Source organism: Canis lupus, chromosome 10 (assembly GCF_003254725.2).
Source record: "Canis lupus dingo isolate Sandy chromosome 10, ASM325472v2, whole genome shotgun sequence".
In the NCBI taxonomy this organism is placed as follows: domain Eukaryota; kingdom Metazoa; phylum Chordata; class Mammalia; order Carnivora; family Canidae; genus Canis; species Canis lupus.
Genome location: NC_064252.1, coordinates 41,878,828 through 41,901,959, shown reverse-complemented (window position 1 = coordinate 41,901,959; position 23,132 = coordinate 41,878,828).

The window sequence follows — 23,132 nt, the reverse complement described above, 5'->3', positions numbered from 1 at the left end:
CCACTCATCTCCCCTCCAGCAAACCTCAGTTTATTTCCTATAGTTAAGAGTCTCTTATGGTTTGTCTCCCTCTCTGACTTCCCATTCAGTTTTTCCTCCCTTACCCTATGGTCGTCTGTGCTGTTTCTTATTTTCCACACATGAGTGAAATCATATGATAATTGTCTTTCTCTGTTTGACTTAGTTCACTCAGCATAATACCCTCCAGCTCCATCCATGTGGATGTAAATAGTAAGTATTCATCCTTTCTGATGGCTGAGTAATATTCCATTTTATATATATACAACATTTTCTTTATCCATTCATCTGTCAATAGACATCTTGACTCTTTCCACAGTTTGGCTCTTGTGGACATTGCTGCTATAAACGTTGGGGTGCAGCTGCCCCTTCAGATCATTACATTTGTATCTCTGGGGTAAATATCTAATAGTGCAATTGCTGGGTCATAGGGTCGCTCTATTTTTCACTTCTTGAGGAACCTCCACACTGTTTCCCAGAGTGGCTGCACCAGTTTGCATTCCCATCAACAGTGTAAGAGGGTTCCTCTTTCTCCGCATCTTCTCCAACATTTGTTGTTTCCTGTCGTGTTCATTTTAGCCATTCTGACTGGTGTGAGGTGATATCTCATGTGGCTTTAATTTGTATTTCCCTGATGCTGAGTGATGTGAGCATTTTTTCATGTGTCTATTAACCATTTGTATGTCTTCTTTGGAGAAATATCTTTATTTATTCATGAGAGACACAGAGAGAAAGAGAGGCAGACACAGGCAGAGGGAGAAGCAGGCTCCATGCAGGGAGCCCGATGTGGGACTTGATCCCAGGTCTCCAGAATCACGCCCTGGGCTGAAGGCAGGTGCTAAACCACTGAGCCACCCAGGCTGCCCATTTGGGAGAAATATCAGTTCATGTCTTCTACCCATGTCTTGACTGGATTATTTGTTTTTTGGGTGTTGAGTATGATAAGTTCTTTACAGATCTTGGAAACTAGCCCTTTATCTGATATATCATTTGCGAATATCTTCTCCCATTTGATACATTGCCTTTTAGTTTTGTTGACTGTTTCCTTTGCTGATGAAGTCCCAATAGTCCATTTTTGCTTTTGTTTCCTTACCTTTGGAGACATGTCTAGCAAGAAGTTGCTGTGGTCAAAGAGGTCAAGGTCAAAGAGGTTGCTGTCTATGTTCTCCTATAGGATTTTGATGGATTCCTGTCTCACATTTAGGTCTTTCATCCACTTCGAGTTTATCTTTGTGTATGGTGTAAGAGAATGGTTGTTTCATTTTTCCGCATGTGGCTGTACAGTTTTCCCAGCACCATTTGTTAAAGAGATGGTCTCTTTTCCATTGAATATTCTTTCCTACTTTGTTGAGATCAGTTGACCACAGAGTTGAGGGCCCATTTCTGGGTTCTCTATTCTATTCCATTGATCTATGTGTCTGTTTTTGTGCCAGTACCACACTGTCTTGATGATTACAGCTTTGTAATATAGTTTGAAGTCTGGCATTGTGATGCCACCAGCTTTGGTTTTCTTTTTCAACATTCCTCTGACTATTTGGGGTCTTTTCTGGTTCCACACAAATTTTAGGATTATTTATTCCAGCTCTATGAAAAATAACGGTGATATTTGGTTAGGGATTGCATTGAATGTGTAAATTGTTCTGGGTAGCATAGACATTTTAACAATATTTATTCTTCCAATCCATAAGCATGAAATATTTTTCCATCTTTTTGTGTCTTCCTCAGTTTCTTTCATAAGTGTTCTGTAGTTTTTAGAGTATAGATCCTTTACCTCTTTGATTAGGTTTATTCCTAGCTATCTTATGGCTTTGGGTGCAATTGTAAATGGGATCAATTCCTTAATTTCTCTTTCTTCTGCCTTGTTAGTGTATAGAAATGCAACTGATTTATGTACACTGATTTTATATGCTGCCACATTGCTGAATTGCTGTATGACTTCTAGCAATTTGAGGGTGGAGTCTTTTGGGTTTTCCACAGAAAGTATCATATTATCTGTGAAGAGTGAGAGTTTGACTTCTTCTTTGCCAATTTGAATGCCTTGTATTTCTTTTGTTGTCTGATTGCTGAAGCTGGGACTTCCAGTACTATGTTGAACAGCAGTGGTGAGGGTGGGCATCCCTGTCATGTTCCTGACCTTAGTGAAAAGCTCTCAGTTTTACCCCATTGAGAATGATATTTACTGAGGGATTTTCATAGCTGGCTTTTATGATATATATTTTAAAGATTTTATTTATTTATTCATGAGAGACACACACACAGAGAGAGAGAGAGAGAGAGAGAGAGAGAGAGAGGCAGAGACATAGGCAGAGGGAGAAGCAGGCTCCATGCAGGGAGATTGATGCGGGACTCGATCCCGGGACTCCAGGATCACACCCTGGGCCGAAGGCAGGTGCTAAACTGCTGAGCCACCCAGGGATCCCCAGCTTTTATGGTATTGAGATATATTTCCTCTATCTATATGCTGTGGAGACTTTTAATTAAAAAAGCATGACATATTTTGTCAAATGTTTTCTCTGCATCAATTTAGAGGATCACATGGTTCTTGTCCTTTCTTTTATTAATGTGATGTATCCCACTGATTGATTTGTGAATGTTGAAGCACCCCTGCAGCTCAGGAATAAATCCCACTTGGTTATGATGAATAATCCTTTTAAAGTACTGTTAGAGCCTATTGGCTAGTATCTTGGTGAGAATTTTGGCATTCACATTTGTCAGGGATATAAGTCTGTAATTCTCCTTTTTGTGGGGTCTTTGGTTTTGGGGTCAAGGTAATACTGGCCTCATTGAACAAGTTTGGAATTCTTTCTATTTCTATTTTTTGAAACAGCTTCAGAAGAATAAGTATTATTTTTTCTTTATTTCTTTATTTTTTTATTTAATTTTTAAAGATTTTATTTAGTTATTCATGAGAGGCAGAGAGAGAGAGAGAGAGAGAGGCAGAGACATAGGCAGAGGGAGAAACAGGCTCCATGCAGGGAGCCCGATGTGGGACCCCAACCCAGGTCTCCAGGATCACACCCTGGGCCGAAGATGGCGCTAAACCGCTGAGCCACCCGGGCTGCCCCTTTTCTGGTTTTGATTTCATTGAATTCTGCTCTAATCTTTATTATTTCTCTTCTCTTACTTGATTTGGGCTTTATTTGCTGTTCTTTCTCCAGTGCCTTTAGCTGGAGAAAGAGGTTAGCTTGTTTATCTGAGATTTTTTCCAATTTTTTGAGAGAGGCTTGTACTTCCCTCTTAGGACTGCCTTTTCTGTATCTTAAAAGGTTTTGAACAGTTGTGTTTTCATTTTCATTCTTTTTTTTTTAATTTTAAATTTTTATTTTTTCATTTTCATAAATTTTGAAAATTTTAATATCCTAGTTGACTAATTCATTCTTTAGTATAATGCTCTTTAACCTCCAAGTGTTTGCATTCTTTCCAATTTTCCTCTTGTGACTGAGTTCAAGTTTCAAAGCATTGTGGTCTGAAAATATGCAGGGAATAATCCCAATCTTTTGGTACCAGTTGAGACCTGATTTGTGACCCAATATGTGGTCTCTTCTGGAGAATGTTCCATGTGTACACAAGAAGAATGTGTATTCTGTTGCTTTAGGATGGAATGCTTGGTATATGTCTGTCAAGGTATAGTATGGAATGCTCGGTATATGTTTGTGAAGTCCATCTGGTCCACTGTGTCATTCAAAGCCCTTCTTTCCTTGTTGATCTTCTGCTTAGATGATCTGTCCATTGCTATGAGTGGGGTGTTGAAGTCCCCTACTATTACTGTATTATTATCAATGTGTTTCTTTAATTTGATTATAAATTGGTTTATATAATTGGCTGCTCCTATGTTAGGGACATAAATATTTATAATTGTTAAATCTTGTTGGAAAGATCCTTTAAGTATGATATATTGTCCCTCTTCATCCCTTACTACAGTCTTTGGTTTAAAATCTAATTTGTCTGATATGAGTATTGCTACCCCAGCTTTCTTTTGAGGTCCATCACCATGATAAATGGTTCTCCACCACCTCACTTTCAATCTGGAGGTGACTTTAGGTCTAAAATGAGTCTCTTGTCGATCACAAGAGATCACCCATCTCTTGGATGGGTCTTGCTTTTTTATCCAATCTGATACCCTGTGTCTTTTTATTGGAGCACTTAGCCTATTTACATTCAGAGTAACTATTGAAAGATAGGAGTTTAGTGCCATTGTGTTAAATCCCTGTTTCTATAGATTATCTCTATTTCTTTCTGGTCTATGTTACTTTTGGGCTCTCTCTTCACTTACAGGATCCCCCTTCATATTTTTTGCAAGGCTGGTCTAGTGGTCACATATTCTTTCAGTTTCTGTCTGTCCTAGAAGCTCTTTATCTTTCCTTCCATTCTGAATGACAGCCTTGCTGGATAAAGTATTCTTGACTGCATGTTTTTCTCATTGGTATGCTAAATATATCAGGCTAGGCCTTTCTGGCCTGCCAGGTCTCTGTGGAGAGGTCTGCTGACAATCAAATGTTCTTATCCCTGTAGATTAAGAACCTCTTGTCTCAAGGGACACCTGGGTGGCTCAGCAGTTGAGCATCTGCCTTTGGCTCAGGTCATGATCTCAGGGTCCTGGGATTGAGTCACCCATCAGGATCCCCACAGGGAATCTGCTTCCCCCTCTGCCGTGTCTCTGCTTCTCTCTCTGTGTCTCTCATGAATAAATAATAAAATCTTAAAAAAAAAAATAAAAGAACCCTTGTCTTGAGCTGCTTTCAGGATTTTCTCTTTATCTCTGAAATTTGCATTCTATTTTTTAAAATCTATTTTTACTGATTTTGGGAAGGGGTCTTTCTACTTCTACGATTTGAATGTCTGTTTCCTTCCCCAGATTAGGGAAGTTCTCAGCTATGATTTACTCAAATATACCTTGTTCCTCTCTCTCTTTCTTCCCCTTACAGGACCCCAATAATTCTAATATTATTTCATTTTATGGCATTGCTGATTTCTTGAAGCCTCCCCTCATGGTCCATTAGTTGTTTTTCTCTCTTTCCCTCAGCTTTCTTCTCCATCAACTTGTCTTCTATGTTACTGACTCTCTCTTCTGCTCCTTCTGCCATTTACTCTAGCTGTTAGAGCATCCAATTTAGATTGCATCTCAGTTAGTGCATTTTTAATTTCAGTCTGGGATTAGATTTCATTTCTATATTAAGAGATTCTCTAATATCTTTTATGTTTTTTTCAAGTCTAGCTAGTAACTTTATACTTGTTATCCTGAATTCCAACTCTGACATCTTATTTATATCCATATCAATTAGATTGGATATAATTGTGGCCAAGAGTATTACCTCTGGTTCTTTCATTTGTTGTGAATTCCTCTTTCTAGTCATTTTGCTCAAAGCAGAATGGATGAGGGAAAGAGAGACTATAATCTCACAGCGTGGACAAAACAGGATGATTTACTTGGTCCTGACAGTCTTTTGGTCTGTGCGTTAGAAGACACTGAATCCCAAAACTGTAAAGAAAACAAAATTTATATATACAAAAACAAAAAAAAAAAAATTGAATACAGTGAAAGGAAGCTAAAAGTGAAGCATGTATCTATAAAATGTAAATGTAAAAAATGAAAGTTAAAAAAAAAGACTTTAAAACAAAGAGTTGATAAAATAAGAAACTAGTTGAAAAGGGAAATCAAGAAAAAAAAAAGAAATGGAAAATTTAAAACTGAGGGTTAAATGAATCGCAAGGAAAAGCTTTGAGTTCTATATACTATTTTCCCCAGCAGTGGAGTTTTGCAGTCCTATTTGGTCCGTAAACTTACTGTTCCCCTGTTTTTCCAGCTGGTCTTCCAGGGGAGGGGCCTACAGCACTGATTCTCAAGTGTCTTTGCCTGGGAGGAGTTGTACTGCCCCTTGCCAGGAGGCTGGGCTTAGTGTAAACTGGTTGCTCTGTGTGGCTTTTGTTCCCTGAAGGCTTTCTGAGACTCTCTAGAAGGTGAAAATAAAAATGGCCATGCCCCAATATGCAGCCCTGGAGCTGAAAGATCCTGGCATGTGCCACACTCTGCAGACTCCTGCAGTGTGTGCCCACTCTGATCCTCCTAGGAGAAGGTGGAGGGTCTCCCTATTCTTGTCCTTTACAGGGCCCCAGCGTGGAGAGTGTTTGGGGGATTGTGTGCTCACCAGCTCCATCCCTCTTGGGGGTAGGTGGAGGTTTGCCACGTTCCAGTCCTTTGCAGGGTCTTGACACAGACAGTGGTCACCTTAATGGCCAAGGTTCACTGTTTATGGTGAACTGAGCTGAGAGCCTCCTCCTGGACTCATCGACCGAAACCAATTTCCCTGCTCCAATGCTTGGGAACAGCCCAGACTCAGGTACCTTTGTTCTTTCTGTGACTCTGGGGACCTTGAGACCCCACTGTCCCATCTGGGATTCTGCACTGCTTTACCACTAAGCATCTTTCAGGCAGGGAAGTCTTTCACTGGAGCAGATTTCTAAAAGTTCCAACTTTGTGCTCCAGGGCAATATCACTTTCCAGTAGCTGGCTTACATAGGCTCTCTCCTCAGTACTGTTTATCTTCTGACATATTCCCTCAGTTTCACTTCTTCATATTTCTTCCTTGCAAAGTGGTCACTTTTCTATTTATAGAATTCCAGTCATTCTTTTCTTGTATCTCTGGTTGAATTCATAGGAGTTCAAGATTATTTGATAATAATCTAGCTAAATTCAGGGGACTAGATGAAGCCAGGTCCCCTACTCTTCTACCATCTTGCCTCCCTCCTAAAAGCTGTATTATTGCATTTTTTACTTGTAACTTCTACTTTATTTCCTAAAAATGCAAAAAACCCCACCCCAATACTTATAAATCCACATTAATGGGTACATAATGTAAAAAGATGTAATTTGTGAGAATAAAAACAAAGGGGTAGATGGAAGTATAAAAGAGCAGCATTTTTATATGCTATTGAAACTAGGTTGGATTAATTTAAACTTGATTGTTATAAAGCTATCAGTTGTGTTCCCCAAGGTAACCACCAAGAAAAAAATGAAAAAATGCACAGAAAAAATGAGAATAAAATGAAAATTGTACCCTAGAAAATAATCACAAAAGAAGGCAGTAAGGAGAGAATTGAGGAACAAAAATGATATGATATAGAAAACACATAGCAAAATGGCAGAATTAAGTCCTACCATATCAGTGATCACTTCAAATGTAAATGGATTATATTTACTAGTAAAAAGACTGAGATTCGTAGAATGGGCAAAAAAAACGTGATCCACCTATTTGTTATCTATAAGAGACTCACTTTATATCCAAAGGCACACAGGTTGAGAGTAAAAGAATGGAAAAATGTATTCCATGTAAATAGTAACCAAAAGAGAGCTGAGGGTGTATATTCTAATATCAGAAAAATAGACTTTAACACAAAAATTATTACAAGAGACAAAGGACATTATGTATTGATAAGAGTCAATACATTGAGATTTAACCATTATAAACATACATAAGCCTAAAAAGTGGGCCTCACAACATCTGCAACAAAAACTGATGGAATTGAGGGGAAAATGCACAGTTCTACAATAATAGTTGGAGACTTTAATACTTCCCTTTCAATAATGGATAGAATAGCTAAATGGAAGATCAGTAAGGGAACATAGGACTTGAATGACACTACTCACCAACTAGACTTAATGAACATAGAACACTTCACCCAACAATAGCAGAATACGCATTCCTCTCAAGAGTATATGGAACATTCTCCAAGATAAACCATATGTTAAGCTACAAAATGAGTCTCAATAAAATTATGAATATTGAAATCACACAAAATATTTTCCCCAGCCACAATGGAATAAAATTAGAAATAATAGAAGACAAATGGAAATTTTGTACATATGTTTAAATTAAACCACACATTAAAAAAAAAAAAACCAACAGTGGGTCAGAGAAATTACAAGTGAAATTTAAAAAGAGACAAATGAAAAGAAAAAAGACAATATAACTAAATTTATGGGATGCAGTGAAGGCAGGGCTCAGAGAAAAACTTATAGCTGCAAATACCTACATAGAAAAAGAAGATTCCAATCAGTTACCTAACTTTATATCTTAAGGAAGTAGAAAAAGAAGAGCAAGCTAAACTCAAAGCTGGCTCAAAGAAAAAAATAATAAAAATTAGAGTGGAGATAAACAAGTAGAAAATAGAAAAACAAGAAGAAGAATCAATGAAATCAAAAGCTGGTTTTTGGAAAGATCAACAAAATTAATGATCTTTTTACTAGGCTGCCCAAGAAAAAAAAGAAGACTCAAATTGCTAAATTCAGGAATGAAAGTAGGAGATACATTACTTCAGACCTAATGGAAACAAATGGATTATAAGAGCAGAAAATGAATAATTGTGTGTCAAAAATTAAGTAGTTTAGACAAAATGGACAAATTCTTAGATACACACAAACCACCAAAACTGGCTCAAGAAGAAACAGAATATCTAAACAAACATAAAAAGTAAAGAGATTGAATCAGTAATTAAAATCTCCCAACAAAGAAAAGACCAGGACTACATGTCTTCTTTGGTGAATTCTACAAATCATTTAAAGAAGTACTAATACCAATGATACAGGGCACTTATGAAAAACCCACAGCTAACACCAATGGAGAAAGATTAAAGGTTTTTCTCCCCAAATCAGGAACAAGACAAGAATGCCCACATTTGGCATTTGTATTAAACATTGTCCTGGAAGTTCTAGCCAGAGTAATCAGGCAAGAAAAAGATATAAAAAGCCTAATGCCAGTTAAATTTTTTCTTATTTAGATAATTTGATTTTTCTGTCTGGAATCCTATAAGATGTCCTCTTTGTCCGTGGTACTCAGGTGTTTTACCAGGATATGCTTGTTCATGTATCTTTCCTAAGCAGCCTTCCCTGTGACTCACTGAATCTTCTCATTGCACATATTTATATCTTTTTTCAGCTCAAGGAAATGATTCTTCACTGTCTGTTCATTGTCTCTCTCCAGCCTGCTCCTTTTCTTCCTTCAGGAACTTCTATCCTAGATCTGTCCTCGAGGTGTCTTTTGTTTCTCCTCATGACTACATCCTTCTGTATTTTAGCCCTATTGTTTGACTTGTGTCTTTCATTTTCTTTTCTTTCTTTCTTTCTTTTTTTTTTTTTAAGTTTTATTTATTTATTCATGAGAGACACAGACTGAGAGAGAGAGGCAGAGACACAGGCAGAGGGAGAAGCAGGCTGCCTGTGAGGATGTGGGACTCCATCCTGGATCCTGGGATCACAACTTGAGCCGAAGGCAGGCACCCAACTGCTGAGCCAACCAGGTGTCCCCCACGTGATTTTCCACAGCACCATAGGTAGCTCACATGCCCAACATCTCAACAATGGTGGTAACAGTGATGGAAAATTGTCTACTCAATCTTTGGCTTGAAAATATTTTTTTAAGTTCTAAAATATCTTTCTCTCCTTTTTCTTTTCTTTTTCTTCTTTCCTTCCATCCTTTTGCATTGTTCCTGACAACCTTGAATCTCTCATTTATTTTTTTGTCCAAGAGGTAGCATAGTGTAATGGTTAAGAATGTGGGTTCTGAAGCCAGAAAAACTGCCTGGGCTCAAATCCTTGCTCAACCTCTTACCAGCTATGCAACGTTTGGCAAGTTACTTAACTTCTTTATGCCTCCATTTTCCCATCTGTAAAATAGGTATAATAATAATGGAGTTGTTATGCCAAGAATTGTATATTTTTCATAACCTCAATTTTGTGCACTTTACTCTATGACCACAAGTTCCATCTTTCAAGCTGACTCTCTCTACTATCACAACCCTGATTATTCTTTAGCCTCACTTGTCTTCATTCCGCTTGAAGCTCCTACTCAGCTTCAAGACTGCTGTAAGGAGTTACACCCCTCTTTGCATATATCTTTTATTCCTTTCCCCCCTTTAATTTTTTAAAGACTTTATTTGTTTGACATAGAACACAAGCAAGGGGAGGGGGAGTGGCAGACAGAGAGTGAGAAGCAGGCTCCCCGTGGAGCAGAGAGCCTAGTACGGGGCTCAATCCCAGGACCCTGGGACCATGATCTGAGCTGAAGGCAGATGCTTAACCAACTGAGCCACTCAGGTGCCCAGCTTTCTTTCATTTTTTTTAAAAGATTTTATTTTTTATTTATCCATGAGAGACAGAGAGAGGCAGAGACATAGGTAGAAGGAGAAGCAGGCTCCCTGTGGGGGAGTCTGATGTGAGACTCGATCCCAGGACCCTGGGATCACGACCTGAGCCAAAGGCAGACGCTCAACCACTGAGTGACTCAGGTGCCCCACTCCCTTTCATTTTTAACTTGCTTTACAAAATCACAACTCTGATTATATGGAATTCTCCTCTCTTGAACCTGTGCATTTGACCATGGGTGCAGAAAAATATATGTCCAAGCTGATTGGTGATCCCCTAAATTCTATGCACAGACCTCTGTGGGCCCTGCCTGCTGCCTGGCATTCGTCCTACATTTTCCTTTGCTCTTTCTCCATCCTCACTTCTCACTTCTGGCATAATCATCCACAGCAGGGAAGCTTCCTCTTCAGTTGAAGCTGGTGAATTAAGTACCATGGTTTGTAATCGAGTTCAATTTTGGAGCAATTCCAGCATCCTAGGCAATTTGATTTTGCCACCAAATCCTGAAAAGACCTGAGATTAACAGGGTGCTTAATCCATCTTGGTGGTTGATTATTTAATTTGAATAAGAAAATATGGTTTGAAAATTTCTGTGCTACACAACATTCCTGACTGGATCACTCCTGGTCATGCTCTGGGCTTCAAGCAGCACATGGTGATGGGTCCTAGTGTCAGCCTGTGCATTGTGTTTGTTTGGACAGTTTTCATGGAAATGTTTCAAGAGACTTATGTGGGCAGCAAAAATGACAGATGGTGGGGTGCCCTACCTTACTAGGAAGAAAGATAAGGAGTTTAAAATTAATTTAACTCTTCCATACAAATGCTTCAGTGAGTGGAATGTATTCTCCAAATCCAGGAAATAGAATTTGGGGGTGGAATATTTTTCTCAGTCTCTCTAGACTTCTTAGAACTATGAGGTCATGGTCATTGGCAAATTCATTATTACAATGTGATTTTTTTCCCCCTCCGTATTCCTGTTTCCCAGAATTCCTGCACTAGGAGGCCACTCCCAGTTTGAAGGGGATTCCCTGTGTATTCACAGCAGTGTCCTAGAAGCCCGTATCTGAGGAGGAGGGAGTAGCTAGACCACGTTGCAAAAGCTTCTGGAGACTTGGGAAATGCAGGCAGGTTTCCATGGAGCCTGGGACTTACTAGGCACAGTGACGTGACTGGTTGAAGCTGATTCTGCCAAATGAGCTCTGGACTGAGCAAAAGCTTCTAGCTTCAAACTAGCCGTATGCAAGGGGAATCCGGGTTGTTGAACTGAGGCAGGGGCCGTGTCATGTAGAGCCCTCTCCTGTTTCAACTGTTGCCACTAGTGGGATAGTTCGCACTTCACAAAGGATTATTTACGTGGGAGGTTAAGAAGGTAGAGTTGCACGTCCATCTGAGGGCTGCTGTAGAGGGAAGCATCCATTGACCTTGCCAGTATCTCTCAGGGAGCAGGAAGCAAATGCGGAGAACATCAATAAGCCCCACGTCTGTCAGCAACTCCCAGCAGCCAGATTCTAATGTGCCCAGTGGTAGAGATGAGACCCTACAGGAGGGCATCAGGAGGGGAAAGGAAAGAAATCCTTCTCCTTCTCTGGACATTTGCTAGAAGAGAGTAATTCCATTCTGGGCTGTTTGAGCACTCGACACCCAGGAGGCTAGTTGAACCTAGGCTCTCTCAACAGTTGGGTGGCTTAAAAAAATGTGCTTGCCAGAGTCCAATGCACTTGCTAGGTAACCCCAGGGTGCAGTCAGAGGTGAGAGCAGCCAGGTTCCTGGCACGACAAGAGAAGATGTCTTCCCAGCCTGGGTGGCACTGTGAGTGGAAAGAACAGACATAGGCAGGAGGCGGAGGCTCCAGGCTCTCTTCCTTTCTGTTGTTTATTTTATCCCCCCAACTCTGCATGGACAAATGGCTTTCAGAACAGTAACGCTATTCCTTCATCCTCATCTCCCTGCTTTAGATATCTGAAGAGGAGTAAGGATCTACAGAGCAGATGCAAGAACCCAGGATAACTTTCTGGCACCAAACCAGGGAGAAAGATAGAAGCATAGATTACCAGTGCTTGAAGTCATTTGTCAGATTCTCTCTCCCTACTGAGGGCTGAGCCCTGATCAGTAACTTCCTACCCTATCACTTATCTCCTCCTCCGTGGAGATGAAGGGTGGGTGGCAGGGCTGTTTCTGGAGCAGAAATCCTTTTCCTGGAAACGTGAGGTCAGAGAAAGAGATTGCTGTGCCTCCTACCCCCAACATTTACTTTTGTACTTTAATGAATATACAAATATTTATAAGGCCTATATGGTTCACTCCTAAACTCATCTTTTCACAAGACATGACAGTCTCCAAGGACTGTTCAAAGGTTTATTATATAAAGAGAGCACATGTGTGTGGGTGGACACTTACCTCATACACACTCATGTAGCCTCATCACAGTAGATGCTCAGTTTTAAGGTCTCAGGTGACTTACCCACCTTGCCCATTGCCTGACTAGTTGGCCTTTGTAACTAGGAAAGAGCTGAGGAGGTTTGGAAGGAAGGGTCAATTTGGAAGATGACTCCAAAGTCCTTCTCACAAACTCCCACCAAGCACCTACTTCCTCTCCTAAGCTAAGCAGCAGCAGGGCTGGAGTTGGCAAGGTGGGACAGACCTTGGGTCCTCAGGATTTTGCCCTGTTGGGCAGGACAAGAGTCTGGGGACTGGAGCCAATAGTCTTGGGCAAGGAGAGAGTTGGTGAGTAAAGATCCTGGATTTCAGGGGACTGTGAAGACTAAATCAGAGTCTGGGGAGGACCTGGTGGGGTCCCTGCCCCCACGTCCTGCCCAAGGGTGGATTAGGCATTGGGGATCCTGAGGCAGGCAGAGTAAGAGGCTTTGCAGTTAAAAAACACCAGTACTAAATCTCACCTAACCATGGTCTAGGAACTGGGCTAAGCACTTCTATTGCCTCAGTAACAACAACCATATAAAGAAGTTTACTTATTTCATTTTACAAAGGAGGGAAGTAAGGGACAGAGAAAAGTTCAGTGATTTGCCCAAGGTCACACAGCTAGCACTTGGCAGAGCGGGGATCCCAGTTTGGCTTCTAACCAAAAGAAGCCATGTCATGTTGTCCTCCTGGGGAACTTTGTGATTTAGTTATTATGCGAATTAACCCAGCTCAGGATCCACATTACATTAACCTGTCATGTCTCTTTAATCTTCTCCAGTCTGTGACAGTTCTTCAGTCCTTCATTGTCTCTCTTGACCTTGACATTTTTGAAGAGTACAAACCAGCTATTTCATAGAATGTCTTCAATTTGGGTTATCTGATGTTTCCTCACGATTAGGTGCAGATCATGCATCTTTGAAAGGAATATCACAAACAGGGTGATAACCGTTTTGAGTGACATGATGTATCAATTCTGTGGTTTTTTAGCACATTCACAAAGTTGTACAAGCATCATCACTATTCATTTAAAGACACTTCTTTAAAAGACTATTTATTTGAGAGAGAGTAGGAGTGAAGGGAGGAGCAGAGGGAGAACGAGAAGCAGATTCCCACTGAGTGGGGAGCTTGACACAGGGCTTGATCTCGGGACTCTAAGATCATGACCTGAGTGAGCCAAAAGTCAACTGACTGAGCAACCCAGATACCCCCAGATACCCCCGTCATCACTATTATCTAATCCCCAAGTGACCGCATTTGGAGCTAGGGCCTTTAGGAGGTAATTAAGGTTAAATGAGGCCATAAGGATGAGGAGCTGATCCAGTAGGATCCGTGTCCTTAGAAGAAAAGGAAGAAATCTCTCTCTCTTCTTCTAACCCCTTCCACTGTCCCCCTCTCTCCCTCTCCCTGCATATACACGGAGAGAGGCCATTTGAGCACACAGAAAGAAGGCAGGAAGAGAATTCTCACCAGAAACTAACCCTGATAGAACCTCAATCTTAGACTTTCCAGTCTCAAAGCTGTGAGAGAATGAAATTCTGCTTAAGCCACAGGGTCTGTGGTCTTGTTGTGGCCCCAGCTGACTAATACACATTCACTTTCTTTCTTTCCTCCTTCTCAGTCCCTCCCCCCTCTATTTTTGGGTGCTATTATTATACTCTGTTTCTCATTTCCAAGGCCATTATCAGTGAATATGTAACTTTCAAAGATATACTCTAAAGTGAAACCTGGCCCTCTCCATATTATTACTGTAGCCAGAATGTCCTACAATGCATTTTTGTCTTCTCCTTCAAGGACCCCTATACCATACTTGATTCCTCTTTCCTTCAACACGGTTATACTGTCTATAAAGGGATTATTTATCTAGTCTGGTTTCCTCTGGGCACACAGCGGATAAGGGTTGAGCCAGATAGTATACAGTGATTATTTATTTCATGTATGATGTTTGATTTTCCTGAAGTTAATAATTGCCTCATGTTTTTATTTGCTTAGTTTTCTTTCTTTTTTTTTTTTTTAAGATTTTATTTATTTATTCATAGACACAGAGAGAGAGAGAGGCAGAGACAGACAGAGGGAGAAGCAGGCTCCATGCAGGGAGCCCGATGTGGGACTCTATCCCGGGTCTCCAGGATCACACCCCAGGCTGCAGGCGGCGCCAAACCGCTGCGCCACGGGGGCTGCCCGCATTTGCTTAGATTTCTATGGGATTCCCATTAGTATTTCTTTCTCTTGCTCTAAGATCCATTTTAGGTCTATCAATTTATAATCCAGATGATGAAATATGAAATAACTTACCAAACCATTTGTTTTTCCTGGGACCTCTCTCTTGGAATTCTCCACTCTCCTGCTCTAGTCCGGGCCGTTTGCTTTCTAGGACTACTGTACTGTTATCAGTACCATCCTGAGGCCAAGACCTAGAGCGACCCCTGACCCAAGTTCTGTGCTTTGAAAGTCCTCCAGGAATTTCCCTCCCCACAGGGTGAGCAGTCTGTAAGGTAAAAGGGTCAGGCCAACCAGAACCTTGCTCCTCCTTTCAGACCACACCCTGAATACCTTGAATCCTGGAATTCCCTGATCATATTGCTGTGAGTCTGCTTCCAGGGGCAGTGGGAGCCTCTTCTCTGAGTCTGTTACCCTGGGTGTGGACCTTGCTCTGCGTGTGTATGCATGTGTACGTGTGTGTGAGAGAGATAGAGACAGAGAGACAGACAGAGAAATAGAAAGACAGAGAGATGGCCATGGGCATCTATTGCAGGGGTGCTGCTGCTAGGCTAGAGAGTGGACAGAGCTTCTTGACTGGTTGACTAGGACGTCCATCCTTGAATGCAGGGTCCCTTTTGGGGTTGGACAAAACCTCCAGGAAGAGGAGGAGGGGATGGGCTAGAGGCTGGCTCTTCTGTCAATTCTCTACATTCCAGCCTACAACTCCAAGTGGGAGTTCAACATCCCTCCTCCTTCCAGTCAGTTTGCTGGGGAATTTGCTAAGGTAGGGGTGTATAGATTTCACTGAACTATCTGTTGCTTGAGTCATATCTTTAAATGCTTAGATTTGAAGTAGGTAGTTCTCCATTTGTATCTTGCCCTGAGCCCCGCATTGTTAAGGGTAGGCCAGGATGTCTTCATGGGAATTCTTTTCTTTAAAGCTTTCTTGGGATCGACCCCCCTGTTTGCTGGCTCATATGTTTATCCATTAGCTTTCACTGGACAACAAGCCGCCTTAAAACTAAATGACTCAAACAACCAAGATTTTTCTTATTTCTTATGATTTCATGCATTAGCTGGGTGGTTCTTCTGGCCTGGGCTGGCTCAGCTGAGGCTCCTATGTGTGGAGGCTCAGCTGGGATGACCGTGGTACCGGTTTCTTTACATGGCTCAACATCCTCCAGCAGGTCAGCCTGGGCTTATTCACATGGGGGTGGAAGAGTTCCCAGTGTGACAGCAGAAGTTGCAAGGCCTCTTGAGAATGACATTTGAAAATTGTTTGTTATTTCTGCCACATTGTATTGGCCAAAACAAGTCACAAGGCCAACCTGGTTTTAAGAGTGGGGAAACAGACAGAAGGAGCTGCAAAGGATTTGCGGTGTTTTTTTTTTTGTTTTGTTTTGCTTTTGTTTTTCAATCTATCATAGCACATCTTCCCTTTTTATTTATTCCCTAGTTCTGCAAGAGCACAAATTCTAGTAGTTTCTTCAGAAGGGTGAATGAGAAGTGAATGTTTTGAGTCCTTTCATATCTAAAACCAACAATGTGATTTAGGGTTAGGGCTGGCACACCCAATAGTCTTAGTGTGGTGACTGACCACACCAGAAAGACCAACAGTGTGGTATGGGGCTGAAGCTTTGTGTCATGCCTGGAGGTAGGGCCGGAAGATCAGCCACATGAACTGTAAGCCCATGTAATGGAGCCCCAGCAGAAGCTGGACAGTGGGGCTCAGGTGAACCTCCCTGGGTAGAATCACTTCATGAGTACCATCATATGTGTCCCTGAGAGTAGAGTATGTCCTGCCTCCGTGGGGAGGTGATGACAGGAGTTCTGTGTTTTGTACTTTTTCTGGACTATGCCTGATGCACTTTTTTCCTTGGCTGATGTTAATCTGTAGTCTTTCCCTGTAATAACCTGTAACCGAGAATAAAAGCTTCCAGCGAGTTCTGAGTCCTAGTGAATTACAGAAACTGAGGCTACTTTTGAGAATCCCTCAAACTTGCAATTGGTCTCAGACTTGAGGGAGGTCTTGAGTGGGCTGTGTCCACTAATTTGGTAATTGGATATATTCTTCTAGTTTCTCAAGAAATCTTCCATGGTCTCTGATTATTCTTTTTCTCCCAATATCCTATTCTTATAATACATACTTGTAGGATGGGTGCAATATCTTTTCTTATGTCTCCAAGGACACTCTAGGGTTTTTTTTTTTTTTTTTTCCTTTCCTGTTCCCTATTTCTTCTCCTTTCAATTTTCTGTGGATTTGTTTGTCTCTTTTAGTTCCTCTTTTTCATATTGGGCACTTTCCTGAAATGTCTGATGATTCATCACTCTCCATTCATGTTTAAAAAATGAGACATGAAATGGCAATTAGAAATCTCATATCCTGTGCAGGCCTTGTGGTCTGGGATTTCATTAGGGTGATCAGATGGTTGGCCTTTCCATAGGAGGATCCCCAAATATGGAGATAAGTTTCCTGGGGATTTGAGATGTGTTGAATTTTTACAAAACCTCTAATTTCTTGTGGTAGGTGGGACTTGGGAAACATAATTTTACCCAGATCAGATTAAAATTCATTTCTCCTGTCTTTGGCCACAAATTTTCACTACTGTCAGTATCCCAGAGTTTGGCACTTCCATGATTCAGTTTGCTCAGAGAATATACCTCTTTCTACTGTGAATGGCGTTGGAGGTGGGGATGGGAGTGTGGGGGAAGAGTAGCCGCTTGAAAAGGAGGAAGGGGTCTGATATTCTTTGTAAGATGCCCTCCGTTCAGCCCTTATGTATATTGCCATGTGCTGTGCCAGTGGCTTTGTCCTATCTTGTCTTCTCAATGAGTGTCACTCCATTGTGGTTATTGGGACTAGTTAGGTACTGATATTAGGTCAAGTGTTGTCAGAAAAGACAAAGTCCCTGTCCTCAAAAAGGATAGCATCCTGTGGGGGGAGGGGGGAAGGATAATTGTATTCAAATAGCTAAAATACCAGGTGTATATCCTATCTGCTGTAAGAGAGAAATAGTGGGAGTCATAGAACAGAGTGCTCCCAGCATGCCATTGGGGAAGCTTTCCCGGAGGAAGTAAGATCTGGCTGTGTTTTTTTTTTTTTAAGATTTTTTATTCATTTATTCATGACAGACTCAGAGAGAGAGAGAGAGGCAAAGACACAAGCAGAGGGAGAAGCAGGCTGCATGCAAGGAGCCTGACGTGGGACTCAATCCTGGGTCTCCAGGATCACACCCTGGGCCAAAGGCAGCGCTAAACCACTGGGCCACCGGGGCTGCCCAAGATCTGGCTGTGTTTTGAGGGGTGAGTTGGATTTCAATAGGCAGAGATGGGCCTGAGGCAGAGTGAGAGGTGCAAAGAGAAGGAAGCCTACCAGTCTCTTTCCATGTATTTTTCCACCTGGATCATCAGCTGTTTGTTACTGTTGCCACAGTGTGCAGCTCAGTCCTGGACACATGCTGGGTGTTTCTATTAGGACTGGAGCAGACTATAGGAGAGGTCTCCAGGGCTGATTGCCAGAACAATTCTGCGTTAACTGGCTTCTGCTCAGTGGAAAGGTGGGAAATCAGGAGACAGCCCCGGGAACCATTGGGTTAATGGCTTGTCCTGTAATTTGATTGAGAAATAGGAGGCTGTCCGTGCCCCTACTGCAACAAGTTCTCCACACCCACAGAGCTGGTGAGTGGTCTCTAGAATGATGTTCAGGAAAACCAAACAAACAAACAACGTCTCTATGGTCACGCTTGCCAGTGGCAATAGCAGAAGCTACTGGAAAATGGCACTGCCATCCTTTGACCTCCAGTACCATGAGGAAACACGTCTAATTGATGGGACCTAGTTTGCGTCCAGAATGCTAGCAGCAAGGGCTTTTAGATCCGCAGTATGGGAAGGCAGGTGTGGGTACCAAATGTCATCTTATCATGTCTTCCACATATCTTAAAAATAATGCAGTTGGTCCTGGACCTCTGGGATTCCACTAACAGTGTTTCCTGCAATACCCACTTCGGCTTGTAAAGCATATTTGTGGCGACAACCTAGATGATGATGATGGTTATTTATCTGGACTGATCTCTAAGCAGAAACCTGAGGCTCTCCATGTCACCTGTTTGGTGTGGAACAACAGATTATTTTATTGTTTACAGAGACTAAAAGTCCTATCTGAAAGTTTTGCTTGGGGACAGGGAGACGGTGCCTCTAGAATTTGTGGCTACTGTATTGGGTGTCAACCTTGAGGGCGGGAGGGGAGCACATGTTGGTAACATACTCAGGATACAGCTTTGGTGGCATTTGTTCGGAAGAATGAACCAACCATGTCAGAGATTCCTCCACCATGCCATGCTATGCCTTCTGCCTAGAAGAGCAGCTTCCTCCCCCTTGTACATAATCAGCACTCTTTAAAGCTCAATGGCCCTGGAAAGCCCAGACATCCTATTGTGAAGGTTAGTCTTGGCAAACCAAACAGGAGTTGGGGTTTGCTTGACCCAGTGACCCCTTGCTACTTTCCTCTTTTGTCCTCCTTGAAGGAGGGATTATCAGGGGAAATGGTGGGTTCCCATGGAGGGGGATTTCTTTCTAAGGTGGTCTCCAGTTGGCTGAGCCACTGGGGGAAGGACAAGAGAGGGATCACCAGGGGGTTCAGGCTGACATATTTGCCATTGGTCTAGCCCAGACTGGAGGTTGCTTGAGGGCTGGCTTCCCTCAGGCCGGCAGGCCAGGGGGGGTGGGGGGATGGGGGGGTGGGCTGAGACATCCCAGGGTCTTTGAGAAATGGGGAACCATCCCTGAAGTCATCTTAAAGGTGATGCTCCTCCTTTGACAGAGGGAAAAACTGAAGCACAGAGAGGTTCTGACGTATGTCCAAAGTTGTTTATTGAGTTCTGCAGATCCAAGGCTTTGGATTCTTTGCATTTCCCCCAAGTGCAAGAACTAAAGCTTTTAGCTAATGAGATAGTAGGGAAGATGGCTTTTATTATTTTTTTTAAAGCCATTTGTAGAAGCCAGCACTGTCACCTTGGGCTTTGCATGCCTTGAGGTAGTGCAGATCCACCCAGATAGTCGAGAGGTTCCCAGCAAGTTGATATCTTGGAATGCAGAATTGCTGGCTGTGCCCTTTGCAGGGGAGAAGGTGAGAACCCAGGGAGGCTAAGTGATCTGCCCAAGGGCATCCAGCAAATCGGTGCACAGTCTCTGAGCGACCGCCACCTTCTCTCCCTGGTCGCATGCTCACTCGCCTTTTGAATGGAGGCTTCCCAGAAGAGAGCCAATATTTTCTTTGGAAAGCCTGGGCCAAGGCCTTCATCACGGGGTCCTGGGGGAGCCTGGGAGCTGACCTCAGAGTCTGAGGAATTTAGGGGCCTGGGAGCCACTGGTTAGGCAATGACGTGGCCTACAGCAACATTTCCCAGGAGCCCCTCCTGCAGACTGTTCCCTGGAACTAGGAGCTAACCGTGGCCACCTGGGCTCTGCTTAGTGGCATTTCATAACGTGTTTCTGTTTTGTATGGAGTAAACCACACGCGGTTTCTCAACCAGGCAGAGAAGTTCTGGCATCGCTTCTTTGCAAGCCAAGTACTGTTAGGCAAGCCCGTGTTGAGACACAGCACAGCTTCTAAAACAGACCGCGGGGCTTTCGGCTTCTGACCCGAAGGCTCAGCCCTTCCCAGGCGGCCGTTGCACACTCCCGAGTGGGAACACCAAGAGGTGTCCGCGTAGACCCAGAAGGCAGGCCGTGCCTCTCACTGCTGAGGGGCCGTGGTCAAATCACCTCACGGCCTCTGCGTCTCACAGTGTCCACATCTTTAAAATGGGACTCAAAGTACCCCACTTGGTGAAGGTCAGACAAATAAATGAAAGCGGATCTTCAGAGCACTTACCTCTGCTCGCTGGGTCTGACTTCCGGCCGAGGGAGCGCCCTGGTCCCCAGCTCCCGGCTTGTGGCTTGTGGCAAAGCAGATTGAGCCCGGGGCGGGGCACCTGGAGAGGGGGTCTGACCCGCAACCCGTCAGCCACAGGGCAGCTGCCGTTAGTCGGAGGACCTGGGGGGTCCTTCACCCTGTCCCTTCCCCTTCCTGCTGCGGACAATTCTAGAATGAAGGCACTCACCTGGGTGGTGAAGAGGCCTTGTGGTAAGATCCAAAACCGGATCTGGGAGCCGGAGACCAGGGTATTTTCAGTTCCGAGGCTCGGCCAGAGGTCTTGGGTCAGCCGGCGTCGCAGCAGGAAGCAGGTGGGCACCGTGCGATTTTCCAAGGTGTGGGGCTGCCAGGGACCGCACAGCGGAGCTGTACCATTCTCCTGGGGGGCACGGAGAGAAGAGGGGTGCCTGGGCCAGGTGAGAAGCAGAGCCTCCCTCCCCTTTCCGGCCCCGCTAGGGCCCGCCCAGGGCTGAGGGGAAAGCCGTGGGGGGCTCGGGCCAGGCCTGGAGCTGGGGGGGGGGGGCACGTGCTCACGGGCGCATGCAGAGGAGCACGCCTGACTGATGGGAGATCCCCAGCCCGTCCCTGAACAGCTCTGAACTTCACCCATAAAAAGGGAAAAGCCATCCCCCCCGCCTCCCTCAGCTCGGTTCTGTCAGCAACAGCAAAGCTCCTTCAGCGAGCTGGCTGGCCAGGCCCGTGCCAGGACCAGGACGGGGTGAGGAGGCCGGCGGGAATGTAGCCCTTTGGGGGAAGCAGGAACTGGATTGGTCTTCCCCCATGTTAGCTTAGAAATTAGTAGGAGACTTTGAATCCAGGGCGCCTTGGTGGCTCAGTCGGGTAAGCATCTGCCTTCGGCTCAGGTCATGATCCCCGGGTCCTGGGATCGAGCCCCGCATCCGGCTCCCCGCTCACCCCCGGTGTCAGCTTCTCCTCTGCCCCTACCCCCTGCTGTGTGCGCACTTTCTCTCTCAAATAAATAAAAGTCAAAAAACAGAACATTTGAATCCAGTTCATACGTTCAATTTGAGGTTCAATAGCCCTTACTTATTAAGGTTCAATAACCCTTACTTATTCTCATTAGAAATGATATTTTCTTATTTTTAAAAAGATTATATTTATTTATTTGACCCAGAGGCAGCTGAGTCCCTAGAGGAAGGTCACCCTGCAGGTCTCAAGGACTGGTCCGTGGGGTTTCCCTCCCCGGTGTTTCTCACGGCGACAGGGAGTGTTGCGGCTGGAACCGGGCACCTGCTACCCTAAAGCTCCCGCTCTCCCCGAGAGATAGGCTACATCCTTTGATGTTTACATTTCAAAGAAATGGCTCCCAGGTCCTGGAGGAAAAAAAAAAAAAAGACAGGTCTGGGTCAAAAATCTGGCAGGAGGCATCTTTCAGTTCTAAAGAAGATCTGCATACATTTCGAAGAGGGAAGGAGCTTCACAGGGTTTCTCCAGTAAATGCTCTAAGCGAAGAGAGAGGAGAAAATCTCCTCCCTTATTTTCAACAAGGAGATTTCGGCTCTCAGTTTTGAATTTGCGTTTTCCTTTCTTAAGCGGGAAACACTAGTGAGTTCCCAGGTGAGGGCCCAGCCAGCCGGTCTCCGTCCGCGCACCTGGGGGGGGGGGGGGGGCAGGGGGGCCCTATCCCCGCGGCAGCGAGCTGGACGGCGGCGGCCTCGGCTCTCGTGGGGTTCTGGTGCCCTAGCGAGGTGCCCGACGCTGGCCAGACCCACTGGGTTTCGGAAAACTCAGAGTTAACATTTCTAAAGTCAGCACAGACCTGGGAGAGCGCAGACAACGCAAGCTTTCCGTTATTAGCGCACTTGTCACAGGCCCTCGGCGAGGGGGACCTGGGCCCAGCCCTGCAGGGGCGTAATGTCCTTGGCCAGGCCGCAGACCGAGCTGCGGGGCAGGGAGCGGCCGAGACCCGGGTCACCCCTGCAGGACACCAGCGTGCCCGGGACCTGGCCGTCCCTGCTCGGGGCCTCGTGGGAGCAGGGTCCCACCTGCAGGACACCAGTGTGCCCGGGACCTGGCCGTCCCGCTCGGGGCTCAGGCCTCGTGGGAACCGGCCGCTTCCCCCAGGCCTCCGGGTGTTGCGGGGGCGGCCCCGGGCTGCATGCTCCAGGCAGGGGAGGGCTCGGCCTAAGCCTGGGAGGAGGGACGGCTGCTGGAGTCTGCAATCCTTAAATTCTTTTCCTGCGCCCTGGGGCAGCACCTTGACTTTCTTCTGGAAAAAACAGATCCCAAGTGGATCCTGCTCCTTTCAAATGGGCTTCTTTGTTCTTTCTCCCTAGAGAGGAGAGAGAGGAAAATGGACACACACACACACACACACACACACACACACACCAGGGGAGTGAGAGCCTGAGGCTGACTCTATCCTTTTCTCGCAGCTTCTGGACAGTCTATTTTTTTCTCACATAATGGTCCGAGACCTCC